Source organism: Lichenostomus cassidix, chromosome 1Ab (assembly GCF_008360975.1).
Source record: "Lichenostomus cassidix isolate B80296 chromosome 1Ab, HeHo_3.0, whole genome shotgun sequence".
NCBI classification, from domain to species: Eukaryota; Metazoa; Chordata; class Aves; order Passeriformes; family Meliphagidae; genus Lichenostomus; species Lichenostomus cassidix.
In genome coordinates this window covers 147,337-162,794 of record NC_139481.1, presented here as the reverse complement: position 1 = coordinate 162,794, position 15,458 = coordinate 147,337, and the positions used below count along the sequence as shown (strand labels likewise).

Here is a 15,458-nt window from a genome sequence, read left to right as displayed (position 1 = left end):
GTGGGAAAAAACATCTATTTCATGTTTCATTGATATTTCTGGGCATTGTCCAGTTTCAAAAGTAGATACTCCAGAATAATACATACAAAACCTCTCAGCATCAAGAAACCATTCCTTCTAGCCAAAGTAACTGAGCAAATAACACTAAAAATGATCCATGTGTTTTCTTGGTTGTTGAAGAGTCAGACCCCACAAGGCCTGCTCACAAAATTGTTTGTGACTACTAACATCTGTCTCAAATTCTTATATTTTTGTTGTGCAAAAAGAGAGTGATGACATTATGGATTTTTCACCCTCTACGTTTAGCTGCTTGTTTCTTGAAATGTGAACTGAAAACTGTGTGACATCTTGCAAACTTATTTCCCACTGAATTGCATGTTGAATTTAAATTTTGTAAGACTGAATGAAGCTTAGTTCAGAATCCCTGGGCATTATTATTAATCTAACTAAGATTTTGTTAAGATGGAGATTGGGAGAGGACTTAGATGCCTTACAGAGTTGCTGGTTCACCAGTTTTTAAGGCAACAACTACTGTTTACTGACACTAAAAAATTATTTCATGCAGATGAGAAACCATTTAAAAAAATAGATGAGCCAAGAAAATAATAACTTTTTTTCTTAGTGGAAGTATTGTCCTTCCTTCACCTCTTTCCTGTCTGTGAATTTCCATTGTCTCATTCCATGGACAAAACCTCAGGTTTTTATGTCAAGTGCAAGAATAAAAGTAAAAATATTTAGACACCAAAAGTGAGCTATGCTTTTGTGAAAGAGATTTTGATGTCCTTCAGAGGGTAAAAATTTGATGAGAACTTTCTGCTTATTTCCTCCCTGAAGTGATGGAGACTTTCCTGGGTTTTTAGATTAATTCTGTAGATCAACATGATCTTTTTTCTTCTGTGTTAGGTTTGATGCTGATAATCTTTTTCGGTATGGTCTCATGCAAACAGATCCATTTTGCCATTCATTGATCATTAGAAAAGCATTGACCTAGTAAATTTCCACACAGCAAACCTGCGTGTGCATAGAATCACCGAGGCTGGAAAAGACCTGTAAGAGCATCACTGCCAAGATCACCACCAAACCGTGATCCTAAGTGCCCCATCTATGGGTCTTTTATAATGTAGCATATTCCTTGTTATGTACAAGGAATAAATAAATAGACTTTTTGCACCCTTTGGGATTCCTGAAGCTACTAAAGTACCAAACCAGAAAGGAGAAATCTTGGAATTTACTGAAAATTATAATTAAATTTGAAGAGTCTCCTTTTCCTTTAATTAATTTCTTTTTATGTTGCCTTTTACACTTGCAATTTTCTCTTCACTCTGTGTATTTATTTGTAGTGGGACAGTGCTTGGAAGTTCAAATCATTGGTTAAGCCTTTTCTATGTCCAGAACTGGGGCAATTTCTCACCAAAAGAAATCACTATGTGTCTTGCAACATGAATATAAAATGTTAAGTCGCTCTATAGATATAGACATACAAGTGCAGAAAAAAGAGTAAGACTACATATTTGTATAATCCTTACCTCTGGTTTTAAAAACAAGGAAAAAATAAGTACTGCTGTCTCAAAATTTTCAGCATACACTGAACATGTAGTTATCTTGACAGACTTCTTCCCCCTCACTGAAATTCCCAGGCTTCACGTATTTTAAATGCTGTTATAAACTAAAGTCAGGATCTAAATCTGAATTTCTCCAGCCTATGAGGCTTGTTTGGCTTAAATTATTAAATTAGGAAATTAGGCCAAATATCAGTCAAAATTCACTGCAGATATTATTGGGGAGTTATGTAGTGCTCATATTTTTATTATCAGTTATAAATTTTCTTGATTTTGTTGATAAGCTTTTTGGTGTGGGAATCAAGTTTGCTACTGCCAGAAGAATGATGGATGCCATAAGTGCTCAGCAAATTATGGATAATTATACTCAAACTAGCTGCACTGTTTTCAGTTAACTACACATAGGAGATAATAATAGTTTAGGGAAAATATGTTTAATGTGGACCTCATTTTAGGGAAGGAATGTGTGAAACTGCATCCAATGTCCAAACAGGTGAATACATAGAGACTGAGTAATTGCCTATGCAAATGAGAGAGAGGAATTCTCCTGACATATAGCATATGAGATTAGCTGGTTTTAATAAAAACAACCAACAGCAACATCAAGAAACCACACATACCTCTACATTCTTAAGGGGCTGGAGGAATTTGTTGTCTCTGGTGAGGTGCTGTTGGATCCATTTGTCTGCATACATTTGGCTAATACATTTTAACAGATAATGCTTTGCTTCCCATGACAGGATTGAGATCTATAGCTGTACTGATTATACATTATTTCAAAACCAAATAAGCACAGAGAATCCCTATTTCTGGGTGACAGTACTCAAACAGATAAGTAACAATAAGAGGAATGCATATGCTTTAGAAATCCATTTATTCAAAAAGATCCCAAAGCACTTACTTGATTATAAAGAGAAATCACTTGCACAACCACTTTAACAGTAGCAATGTAGCAATACTACCCAGATGTCTGTGATAAGAAAAATGTCTTATCTCAGTGATTATCCTCCTGCACGCTATAGATCATCAGTAACCTCTACAATTGTTGCTGTTGGTAATTGGCTGTAAATATGTTTGAGCTATAGACAATGTATAGAAGATGAAGTATGTCAAAAGCCTGATCCAGAACTCTTTGGAATAAATATCCAGGGAGTTTAATAGGCTTTGACTCAGTCTCTCAGCTTCCTTTATTTCAGTGGGACTACTTGATTGCTAGAAGATAACTTCGTTTTTCAGAGCAGTGCTGTTTGGATGTGTCATATAAACCACAGCTCAGGAATGGTTTGATTCAAAATTTCAGTGGGAAGGAGAATGCATGAGGTCTCAACAGCCTGCAGTGAGCTGGAGTGTTGCAGAAGCTGATGCTCTTGAAACAGTGATAACAGAGTAAGCAAGGTCAAAGAAGTCAAGAGCAATGCCTGTATTTCCACAGGAGATACGTGAGGAGGTAGTGAAGTTCTTTCTTAAAATCAGAAAATACAGTCTGCTAGTCATATCGATTTTCATTTTTGCCAGGACTGCTTGATATCCACTCTGAGCCAAGGGCTTGCACATACTTTGATTCTTGAAGTAGAAATTTGAGTGCCTGGAGTTCTCATGCGATTTGCTAGAAACTTGTATGTAAGTTAAACCTGTCACAATCTGGTTGCCATATGTTGTTACATTCTACATAATATGGACATAAATATATGACTCATTGTGAATTTATTTCATTATCTTCCCTCTGAATCCCATTTAACTGTTTTACATTAAACCCTGGGTAGTACTTGTTCTACTCCAGCATCAACTATAACAAATCAGAAATGGTGACAGCACTGCTTCAGTTGTACCATCGCAGTGTGAACACTGGCATATATCAAAGCACTGTTAAATTATGGTGTCCCTCTGATGCCATTCTGATTTTTGAAGTCAGCACACTCTAGGGGCGGTTCAATAGTGACAGAGGCAAGATGTGAGAAGGAGGTCATCTCCACTTCCCACACTGTCGCACTTGGAATCTTAAAGTGAATTCTGGCAGCTGATGCCTGCTCTCCCTCAGAGAACAGCACCCAGGGAATTACCAGCCAGGTTTCTGAACCTCTTTTGTAGGAAGAGCAGTGCTGGAGGGCAGCTTCCTCCTCCACCACACCTGAGCTCACCGATCCATCCTCCCTTTGCATGGTCCCTGTGTGGGATGCTGCTCCAGGTTCACCCCTGCTTGGTTTCTCAGTCTGTAGGAACGTTTGGCAGCATGCCATGTTGTTTGGATGCCAGTGAGACAAGGTAAACAGTGCTGAAGTACTGAAGAAAATTTAAAAGTTGACTCTCTGTATAGTGTGAGCAGAAATGAGTATTGGTGCTCTTTGCAAAGAACCACAGGGAGGCATTGGGGAAAGAGTCATTCCAAGAACGATGGGGTGATATGTAGATTAATTTGATCTAAAAGTCCCTTAGAAATCAACTTACTATGCTGCATTACAGCAATTTTTTTTTCTTCTGAGTAACTGTAGAAGCAAAATGAGCAATGCTTGATTTAGTAGTGAATCAGCATTTCCATTGTCTTTCCGCCTTTTCCAAACTTAACAAGAGTTTTGCGGAAACGAGTCAGACACTACCAGAAAGCAAAGGCATTCATAGGTTACGCTGAAGTGAACACACATTTGAACCAGTTTTATCCATCTGTGCTTTTAAGGGGCCCCTGAACTCAGCAGCGGCTGTTAGGTGCTTTTGTAATACAGATTAACAATAATACTAAAGTTCCTCCCGTATCTCAGTCCTCCCAAAGAGAGATACTTAGGCTAAGATACTTTAAAGCTCTCCTTAGGCTATTGTGAGTTCAGTGTGAAAATACATCCGTTGCCATCTCACGTTAACACTTTGGGCTCTAGAAGTGGGGGCCTTTTGCTTTTACTGTAGCTTGTCAGATTGTGGAACTGAGGGAACCATTGATCCCTCAAGGATAAAAATCAGTGGAAGGCTCCTTAAAAGAAAAATACAGTATATTCAAACAGCATTAGAGAAAGTCTTCTCTTTGTAGTTTGAGATGTTGAAGGTCAAGGGGAAAAAAAAGAGCCCTACATAAAAGTTAAAAAAAAAAAAAAAGTTTAGGCAAAGCAGCCATTGCCAAGTTAAAAATAAAACTTTAAAGATTTTTCTGGTATCTGTCCTTTGTTTTTACAATGTTAGCTATTCAAAAGAAAAAAGATTAGGCTGTCTGCTTTCAAACTGCTGTATTAAGGTGTTGTTAGTAAATAAAGTGTCTTATTTACTGCTGAAGAGCAAAAATGTCAAGTTCATAAAAGACCAAATGAAGACTTTAGGAAAATCGTTGTTAAGGAATTCTGAATTCTGATATAATTGAAGAGAATGCCATCATTTTAAATGGAAGTCAGGTCCCCATATCTCTCTAGAAAAAAGACCAGCTTTGGAATCTTTAACGCTAAGCTACACCTTTCCTTTGTTATTACTAGAATAACACTTCGCAGTGGGAGTGGGAAAAACCGGAGAATCTCGATGTGCTTTCCCTGGATAGGCTTGTGAATTGCTTCCTTCTCATGTCTTGTGTTACATCCTAATACATTACTTTAGTAAAGCAAAACTTGGCATTTCTCTGTCAGAAGTTTGGTGGAGGCTTTGGCTACTGGAGGCTTTCTGTGGTGGGCAGGAGCAGGGAATGGGGCAGGAGCATGGAATGGGTCAGGGAATGGGGCAGGAGCAGGGAATGGGACTGGAGCAGAGAATGGGGTTGAGTCTGAACAGAGAGCACTGCTCCGAGAAAAGGCAGCTTTGCTTCCAGGCATGCAAATCGCTAGCAGTATCTGCTGAAGGCTCTGCTGTGGAGAGGGACAAACCTGCCCTGGCTCCAACCCCAGCAGGGTCAGGATGGCAGGGTGACCCAGCATGGCTTTGTGCCCCAGGGTTCAGTTCTGCGGGCTGCAGTGCAGAGACAAAGAGGGGAAACAACTCACTGAAAATGGTAAAACTCAGAAAAGTAACTTAGGACTTTGGCAAAAAAGAACCTAGTGAGGTTTTGCAAAACATCTATTAACTTTCTTTCTTGTGGTCATGGTTTCAGACATTGAATGTATCTAGAAATCAATTAATTTCTTACTTTATGAACAGACTTTTAAACAACACTTTTTGGGGGTGTTTTTTTTTAGTATTGTACTTTGAGGAGGCTGCAGTCTTCTTCTGAACAGTAACAGTGGGATCTGGGTTTAGTTTGGATTTTTTTCTCTTGACAAACTCTTTTTGTCTTACTTTCAGAACCTGCTCTTTTTACTGTGCTGAGCTGGGAGAACACTGTGCTTTGAACAAGGAACTAAAGCACTTTCTTGTTTGTTTGTTTTTCATTCACATACTAACCTCTGGATTTTTGGTCATGCTCAAAATATGCTCACTTTATGCCTGTCAATTTAAATGAGGGGTTTTTTAAATTTTTATACCAGATGAGTTCATGTTGTGGTCTTCAAAAAGGCCAGGCAGAGAGTTTCCCAGAAACCCAGCATTTCCAAACAGCCTCTTCAAGTGGAATCACTTACTGCAATTTAAATATTCAAGCACTTTTATTTTAAAGTTAATATTGTTTCTAGGAAGCAAATGCAAATAAGTGGCAAAAACCTTTTGGTATTAGGTCATTAAAAATCTGTTCTTGACATCCTGCCCACAACTACATCTTTTTTCAGACCTGTCACCCATTTCATTTAAGCACTTAGCTTTCTCCTAATGAATGAATTGGCATTTCATATTACCTTATTATCCTATAAAGCAAAATGCATACTCAATAACATTAACGGTAATTTCTCATAAAGACACATTATCGATTTGGGTGCTACCTGTAAGCATTGAAAATTGCAGCCTGCACACAGAGCTTTTCACATCTGGGCCTGAAGAATTAAAGAAAAATTAAATTTGACAGCAGTAAATTCACAGGCACAATCTGGGCACCAATTTATATGCAAAATGAAATGCTTTATGAAAATTTCCTCTATTTTCTCACGGAGATTTGGGAAAAAGATTTCACTAGATGCTTCTTTCTCTAATATCCTTCTACTTAAATATTATACTGCAGTCACTGCAGACTCCCTTTGATGTATAAATAATCAAGTTAAATTATGTGCAGCAAGGAGACTAGTGCTCTGCCATTCTTATTTTACAAAGTAATATCTACCCTAGAGGGTCAAATTTCCCTGACAAATTCTTAATTACTATGTTGCAACAGAAGCAGAATCTATTTGTGCATAAATCCTGGGCATTCCCATGTGGTAAGTAACTAATATTACCAACCATTTCACTTGGCCTGTTCACTGAACTCCATAATTAGATAATACTTTTGATGATGGTACATTTGAAGTCTTAATCCATTTAATTTTTTATGAGATTTTTTTTATTTTAATAGGGATATGTTAGTGACCGCTGCCTATTTAAAAATCATTAAAATTCTGTCCACAGCAGTAATAAAGATTAAAGATTACTAATATGGCATTCATAACCTTTCTGGTTTTCTAGAAATCTGGGGCTTAAGGTAAATGTTAAAGGTCATTTAATATGTTAGTCAGTAATTATAATCCTGGGTAATAGGTTCCTTTTCTAATTATCCTGGTATAAAAGTTCTATTGTTTGGGTCTATTCTTCTGATTTTCTTATTTGGGTTTTTGGGGGAATGAGTAATCCTGGAATTAAGTTTCTGAACATTGATGAAAGTAGGTAATGCACAATGATTAACTGGATAAAAGCCATATGTTTGAATGGTGCATAATACCTTGCCTTGAAGTTACTTACAAAAGATGCAGCATCCCCTTCCAGGAGAAATAAAGCAGAAAGGTCACTGCAGAGATTAATACCTTTTCTTATTTTAATATCAAACATTGACAAATAAGATAAAGGCTTTGTGAGCAAGCTCAGAAGAAAGTGAGAGTGGTTAAACACTAGATGGGAGAGAATCCTAGAAAAGTCTGCTGGTCATTTCAGAGGCGGAAAAAGGAAACTTCCTCCTTGAGGCTCTGATTCAGGAAAACCTTCAGGAAGGAGTTTCATGGAATGCAGCACATTCTGCATGCTTTCCTAGCATGCAGCTTGGATCTACACCTTTTGTCCTGCGATGCAGGTGAGATTGCTAAGGCTTGCTGAAGAAAATGTTGTTTCCCTTCTGCTCATGCCAAAAAAAAAACCAGTTTGATTTTGTCTTAGAAAAACATTTGTTTTCTGTAATGTGGATATTGTGCAGTGCCTTTCTTCCCTTATCTAGCAGGGCACATAGATATATATTTGTGATATTTGTAGGTAATGCAATAACAATATTTACATACTAGGACCTGAATTCTGGAGTAAGCCCTTAAAAACATGTATAAGTACAAGGCATTTGATTCTAAATACAATTTTAAGCTCCTTTTAAATTAAACTTGTCTCAAAATGCTGTCTTAGATCACAGTGCTTTGCTGGATCAGCTTGGATCCTACAAAGTGTCAAGAGAGATATGGATCCTCCTGCAAAATCTAGATTTCTGGGCAAACATCTTCCTGTGAGCTGTGGATCTCACACCAAAACGAGTGCCATAATGCTCTAAATGCAGAAGGAAAAATGTAAGGGAAAACTAGGACAACAGTAAGAAAATGTCTTTGGGAGATGACCTACTCTTACAGTGTTTTTCAATTTTATCACAATAAAAATACATAATAGCATTAAAAAAGCCCTTTAGTGTCACAAACTCTTGTTTCAGCAGTAATAATATCTCACTAGCAGGCTTTGGTCAAGTCACTAAGGACATGTTTGAAGGGCATCTGCAGATCATGATTTTTCCATGGCCATTGAGCAGCTTCTTGAACTGCAGATTTGTGCTGGAGCTGATGTTCTTTACTTTTTAAAGCCTCCAGTGCCATGGCATGGAAGTAGAAAAAATGTTGTCAAACCCACGAAAAATCTGGTCTTAGTATTTCCATTTTAAAAGGATGACAATGATACGATCTGTTGAGGTGGTATGAAGTTAAAATGGTCAACTTTTATAAGGCATTTCTCTTTTCAACAGAAAGACAACTGCTAGTACTCTAGTTGATAAAACCACTGAAAATCAGAGCTCAAATCTTTTTCAGCAGTCCTTTATTCTTGAAGATTTAGAAATTCACAGCCTCCTGTACTTAGAGTTATTTTGAAGGAGCTAAAAAGCAGACTGATGAATATAATTTAACTGTGATTGGTGAAATTTCAAGAATGCTAAATCAGAATTGTATATAAAACCTTGATTAAGAAATTAATCTCTTACAAGCATTCCCTTCATACTGAAACCCAAGTAGCAAAATCTGAAGCTTTCTTGTAAAGAAGCAGTAGCTGACTTGAGGAAAAGTTTAACTTCCTGATTTTATCAGTAAATCCCTGTGAGCAGCCTTCTTTCAGAGCTTTTTTTAATACTAGAGTGAAGAGAGTTTGTTAAAGTTCTAATTCTTTTATACTTTTCTGCCTCCTTTTTTTTCACCTTTAGCAGTAAGCAGCAGCTTCCCCAATGAGCCTTTCGTACCAAATACTACAGAGTATTCTTTTAAAGCAAAATAAATGCAGCAAAATCTTTGTGTTGACACACTCAAACACAATTTTACCAATTCACCAACCTTTTGGCAAGTGAAATTCATGGACAGTTCTCATGGCTGCTTCTGAACTAGGGAGCCATTCACAAGCCAAATCAACAAACTCAGGTGAAATTAGTAATAGTTATGAATATTCACAGGAATGTTTAGATCAGTTTCTACCTAAAGAGACTATGATCAAATGTTAGCTCTTTACAGTGAGTATCTGTCCAAGAACAGAGAACAGTACTGAAAGGGAGGATATGTACATTGTGCACCACCAGATGAGCTTGGAATGCCAACCAGATGCTGCTTGTCCCCTGGGCACACCAGGCAGCCTCTGAGCCATCTTGGCACCAGCCAGGCCTCTCCAGCCCTTCTCAAAAGTTGGAGCAGCTTCAAGACTTCATCTAATCTATATTTAGCTAAGATATTTTGCCTTCTCTCGAGTCAGGATGCTCTGCCATGCCTCTTTCCTACATCACTTCTCCCATGCTAGTGATCAAATGTAATTGGACCTGCTTAGCCTGTCCCAGCTGTATTGTGTGCAGAGAGGACTCTTGTGAATAAACCACATCTTGCACGGCCATATCTGCATAAGGCCTGCTGCAAAATGCCTCTGCAATGCATAAAAAAAGAAAGATTTAACTTATAGGATATTTATTTTTACTGTCTTGATCTTTAGAATGCATCTTCAGAGAGTTTTCCTACAGTATTTTCCATTATTCTGCAATGCAAGTGAGAAGGGTGGTTAGAAATCTTACATTATTCGGTCATCTGCCACTTAATGCAGCTGGGAAGAAGAGCTGGTTTATATGGGACTGGGGAGGAAAGATCTGCAGTGAAGAATATTTGAATACAGTGAAAACCTGAATTCACAGCATCTTCTTCGCATCTGTAGCAGTGGGTGCAGCCATGCTGCAGATGAGTGTTCATGGTAATTCCATCAGCCAGAAAGTCAAACTGCTCAAAGTCTGTTTTCAATTTCCGTTGGTTTCTAATGGAATGCAAATACCAGGAATGAAAATACTAGGCATCACTATTGTGTCACTGTAATCGCCTTCTGTTTCTGCTTTTTTGGTATTCAAGGACCAACAGAACTTGGTCTCTTGCTATGAATTCATGTGGGTTGTGGCTACAGAGATTGCTCAGTTTCTGAATCAGTGGGACAATGGCGACCAGATTTTTTTTTACTTTCTTTGCATCACAGCAGTTAAAAATCGCCTTTCAGACACTTTCTTATTCCTCGGGCTATGAAATACTATGAGGTGGCAGAGGAGAGATTATTCAATTTGAATGAAAGAAGAAGAGGACAGAAGAGAGCCCACTATTAGGAGGTTAATGTTCTCACCTGGGCAGAATGAATTAGTAAACTCCATCCAGTTTTTGCTCTTCTGATTGCATCCACATTTCTCAGTAGGACTCTCGCTAATGCCCTGCCATGTCATCTAATGCAGTGCTTTCTTGTTGGTTGAAGGAAGCAATGTTTGGCAGGTCTGGAGGTTCTAAACTGCTGCTACAGCAGTAATTAAACCCGAGTGCATCATTGGCTCTGCTGAGGTGGTAGTGTGGCTGCAGACAGAGCTCCCCTGGAGCTTGGGTATTTGGTCAGGACAGATGATAATGACACTAAAAGTCTTGTCTTCACTCTACTAGTTCTCTGATTCCTGTTTATCCTCCTGAGGATGGAAGTCAGAGGTGAAAGAAATGAAACTTTTCAGTTGAAGATGCCTGGGCATGTGATTTGGTCATTGCCTGTCTGACAGTTTGGTTTTTTTTAACAGAAAGTTTTCCTGTGTGTAAAATTAAAATGTTGTTACTTATTGCAATGGAGCACCATAAAAATTATTTCAGCAGTTATAAACCCCTTATGGAATGGTATTGTGATAAGTATTATTTGTATGCAGGGGCCTGAAAAGGGGGCTGTTTTGTACAATCTAGGGCTACTCCATTGTGTTTGTTTTGTTTGTGTATCTGGATCATAGCAATAAACACAGTTTAGAGAGCAAACATTAGATAGCATATTTTGATGCATAAAATTCCCACAGGTGTCTAGGTATATGCAGATGTTAAGGAATTAATGAACTTTATAAATAAAAGGGAAACCTTTCTGTTCAGAAGAACTGGCATCCATATATTTAAATTTATATATTTGCATATTGCCACATTCTCTTTCAGCTAACCTTTGTGTAAGAGAAACTTCTGCTGATGCCAAAGGACCTGGAGGACATTAGCAGCTGATACTGGTGCCTGTCGGGTGCTGTTGGGTTTGTCTCCCCAGCACCAGGCTGGCTTCCCTCACTGCCGCCAGTGACCTTGCAAACAGCTCCGACAAAGGTTGGAATGGATTCATTGATCAGCCAGGCCAAGCATATGACAGTCTGTGCCTTAATTGAATCCCAAAAGGGGGCAGACTGGGTTTTTATTACAGAGGCCAGACGATAGCACTCATTAAAAGCTCCACAGACTGTGTGGTTTACTAATTAGTTTATTATACAGACACCTTGACGATGGGCAAAGTTGTCATTTTGCCCTTTATCGCACAGGGGATGTTGTTAAAAGTTTAATCAGCTAACACTGACCAACTTAGCTTGGCAGGCTGTGGACAGTCATTACTGAGGTCACCCCTGCTGTAGCAATTCTGACAGGGTCACAGCATGAATCTCCAATAAAAAGCACGTTACATAAGGTAAGAGTGCACCTGAAAGGGAACCAGGAAAAGAGATGTGCTCAGTGGGGAGTAGGAAACAGATGGACTGTTAGGACAAGTGAAGCCTGTTACGGTTTCTCTTTGCTTACATTGTTTAACATATGCTTTTTGGAAATACAGGGAGCTCTGAGCTATTGCTGTGATATGTTTATTAGAACACAAGGTAGCCTGAACCAAGCGGTGTGTGAACAGGCACCAAGTGTCTCTGCTTTTGCAAAAGCAGGGATGATTTCTGTAGCTAAGCAAAGCCTAGCACCTAGATAATGTGCTGATCCAGAGTGGTAAGAGAACTTGCACTGCGAAAACTGAAGAGCGAGACTGCACGGGTTTCCCTGCAATGTTGCTTTTCTTTCCATTCAAGATTCTTCTTTCCTTCCAGAGGAGACTGAGGCGAGACATCATTGCTGTCTACAGCTTCCTCATGAGGGGAAGAGGAGGGGCAGACACTGAGCTCTTTGCTCATGACCAGTGACTGGACTTGAGGAAACAGCCTGAAACTGAGCCAGGGGAGCTTTAGGTTGGATATCAGGAAAGGGGTTTTCAACCAGAGGGTGGTCAGGCACTGGAACAGGCTCCCCAGGGAAGTGGTCACAGCTCCAAGCCTGACAGAGTGCAAGAATATGATTCTTGCAGTTTCTGTGCAAGGCCAGGGGTTGGGCTGATGATCCTTGTGAGTTTCTTCCAACTCAGGAGATTCTATGATTGTACAATCTGGGTAGTTCTGTTAATGCACCTTAGTATCTTTATTCTCTGCAAGTACAGGAATGTGCTGCAGATCAGAGGAGGTTGCCTTTACTTAGTTTTACGACAGTGACATCTGGAAGTCCCAGCAGGTTCAGGGCCCATTAATACCCAGTCTTACAAAAAGAAATACCCTCTACCATCTCTGTATCAGAATACATAGAGTATAATTAGATACATCAGATTAAGAATGGTGTAAAAAAAATTAGGCAAAATGATAAAGGTCTTAGATTTTCTTTTCTTTGACTAAGACATGCTGCAACTCATATTTTGCCTTCTTTATTTGGATGTAGACATCAGCTGAAATTCTGGCCTTGGAGAATGAAATGGAGGATTTGGTTGTTGACTGCACTAAAATTTTTCCCATGGAATATCACTGCATATTTTTGAGACATGTTTCTTCCAGCCATATTCCACTGACAATTGCATCATACACAGAATGAAGGTGGAAAGGTAAGAAACCAATTTTCTTGTTTCGCTTTGACTTTTTTTTCCTCTTACAAATGTCCAGTGCATCCAGTTTAATATTCAGTCATCATGGATGACACAAATGGCAGAGTTAATTGTTTTCTATCCAGCATAACTGGAAGACTATTCCAGTCTCGTTTAACACAAAATGTGACCTCAAAACAAGCTGCAGCAATAAACTATGGTCCTGATTGTCCCATGCCCAGGGCAAGAATTTTGTCAGACCACTCAGTTGCTTTTCCAGCCCAGAGGGCTTGGTTCCTTTGCCAAGAAAACAAGTTCTAACATAAGGGAGCTCACACACCTGAAAATCTCATGCTGTTCTGGAGATGAAATATGGAGATGGGCCCAGAAGGATGGTTTCACCATCATATTCCTAAATAAATGTATGCAGGCAGGTAAAGTGCAACCTGGTATGCCTCAGCGCATACTATTCATTTTCGTTTGAACATTAGCATAAGGTGCAGTGGCAGCAGATTTGTATCTGTCATCAGCTGGAGTAAAGATCAATGAGTGTGTACATACAATGTGTTCCGAGCACAGTGCATGGCAGGGTGGGCAATGAGGGGACCATGAGAGGAGCCAGCTCTGTGACAAACACAACAGATGCACCTCTGAATGCTGAGGGTAAGGAGAGAAAAACAATATTGGTCAGACCCTCAGCTTGCTTCCCTCAGCAGAGTTCCCTTACCCTCAGTTTTTACAAGCTGAGTTGGGCTTGTGCCTCTGTCCAAAACACAGATCCATTCCCATTTCTCACTCAGGAATCTGCCTGGAATATATTGCAACTCTGGAGTGAGCAGCAGGTCATGTCCAGTGGAGGTACCATTGCTAGTTAACATGTCTTGGTAGTCACCCCAGGAGTCTTCTCACAGTGACAGATTGCTCTGTTACAACTGCACAGGCAAATGCTCCATCATTAACTCACTTTAAAAAAAGCTGCCTTAACTGTGAAACTGAAAGACTCCAACTTTTCCTTTTGCCATAGCTCCCTTAGGCAATGAAGGAATTTGCGACGTGTGTCAATGAGACATTTGAAATCTCACACATTTAAATTGTCCCGACTTCAACAGCATTTTAAATACACTGAAACCAGCAGCATTTCTAAATTCAAACACTTACCAGCTTCCTTCCCACAAGCTTGCTCCTATGAGCCTCAAAGGCAGTAGAAAATGTTATTACGCGAACAAAGCGTCTCTCTGTAACTGAATTAAATATAAATCCATTAAAAAGAGAGATAATATAATAATTAATACTTTGTACTACTATATTACCTTTCTATTGCAGTCTAAAGGTATTAATTCAGCCTTAGCCTACCATTTCTTTTCCCATTTTATAAATAGAAAAATTGAGGCACAAATGGGAAAACTGATATAACTAAAGGCACAAGGCAAATCAGTATCAGGGCAGGCATAAAATCCCGGAAATCTGGTTCTCAGTGCTGCTTCCGCCATTCCAGCACAAACCTTCCCACAAAGCAAAGACACAGTAGACAGATGGTACCACCAACAGGGTTATGTGAAAATGAAATCAACAGTGGATCCTCAGTTGCCACATCTCAGCCTCAGAGAGACATAAATGGCTCAGTGGAAAGAAAAATCCAAGCAACTGCACAAATCCAGTGGTGGGCAAATTCCGGTGACTTCCGCGCATCATGTGTGGTATTTCTGGGACTACATTAAGAAAATCCCATAATCCTATCCTCCAGTCTTTCACCATGCAAGTGGGTGAGGAGCTCCCATTAAGTTCAGCAGTGTGAGACTGCAATTAAACAGCGATTAAGAGTCGCACAATGCAGCCCACTGGAGGGATGAGCTGTGTTCTGGCTAACGCGATCAGCAAACAAACTCTTTTGAAGTGCTTAGACATAGCATGTTAGGAAAAGTACCCAGCAAGAGGAATTACCACTCTGCCCTCACACAGACATAAATCCAGGCTTCGCTCAGCCTTGGAGATGGATAGACCTGTTTATCCTCCAGAGGGATTTTACATGGCACTAGCAGGCTGCCCACAATGCAAAATCAGGTCTTTAATGATTGCTTGTGAGAACTCAGGATGACAAAGCTTTTCATTAATTGTCCATTCCTCATCAGTCTCTTAATAGATCTATAACTGAATAAATACCCTAAGGAAATTGCTACTTTAAAAAAGGAAAAAATTGGGTACCACTTTGAATATTGACAGACACAAGAGTTGCCTTTTAACTCTGGAGTCATTCAACTTTTGTTGGAGTGTTACATAAAAGCTTTTAATTTTCCGAGTACCTTTTTGTGAGTCGAGGGGATCATTTGTGACTAATGAAGAGCAAAGAACATTTTAATAATAGTGACAACTGGCTTTGATATTAATATTGTCTCAAAAAAAGTCTCCTTTGAAGTCCCTGAGATTAGGAAAACCCTTTATATTTTATCCAACTGTGTTAATAAAATTGCCGTGCCTACATAA

The 15,458-nt window shown here is 39.2% G+C and overlaps 2 long non-coding RNA genes across 2 annotated transcripts in view; one reads left to right on the top strand and one right to left on the bottom strand.

Moving 5' to 3' along the window:
* LOC146442698 (uncharacterized) overlaps positions 1-15,458 on the top strand; it is a 71,689-nt gene that overhangs the window by 18,274 nt on the left and 37,957 nt on the right. Inside the window, exons 4-5 of the long non-coding RNA XR_014849436.1 lie at positions 12,184-12,321; positions 12,839-12,998. This is a non-coding gene — a long non-coding RNA (uncharacterized LOC146442698). The remainder of the gene's footprint in view (positions 1-12,183; positions 12,322-12,838; positions 12,999-15,458) is intronic.
* Positions 11,573-14,223, bottom strand: LOC146442699 (uncharacterized). Its single transcript, XR_014849437.1, has 3 exons — positions 14,136-14,223; positions 13,539-13,634; positions 11,573-11,795 (listed from the first exon to the last, which is right to left on the bottom strand). It is a non-coding gene; the product is annotated as an uncharacterized LOC146442699 (long non-coding RNA).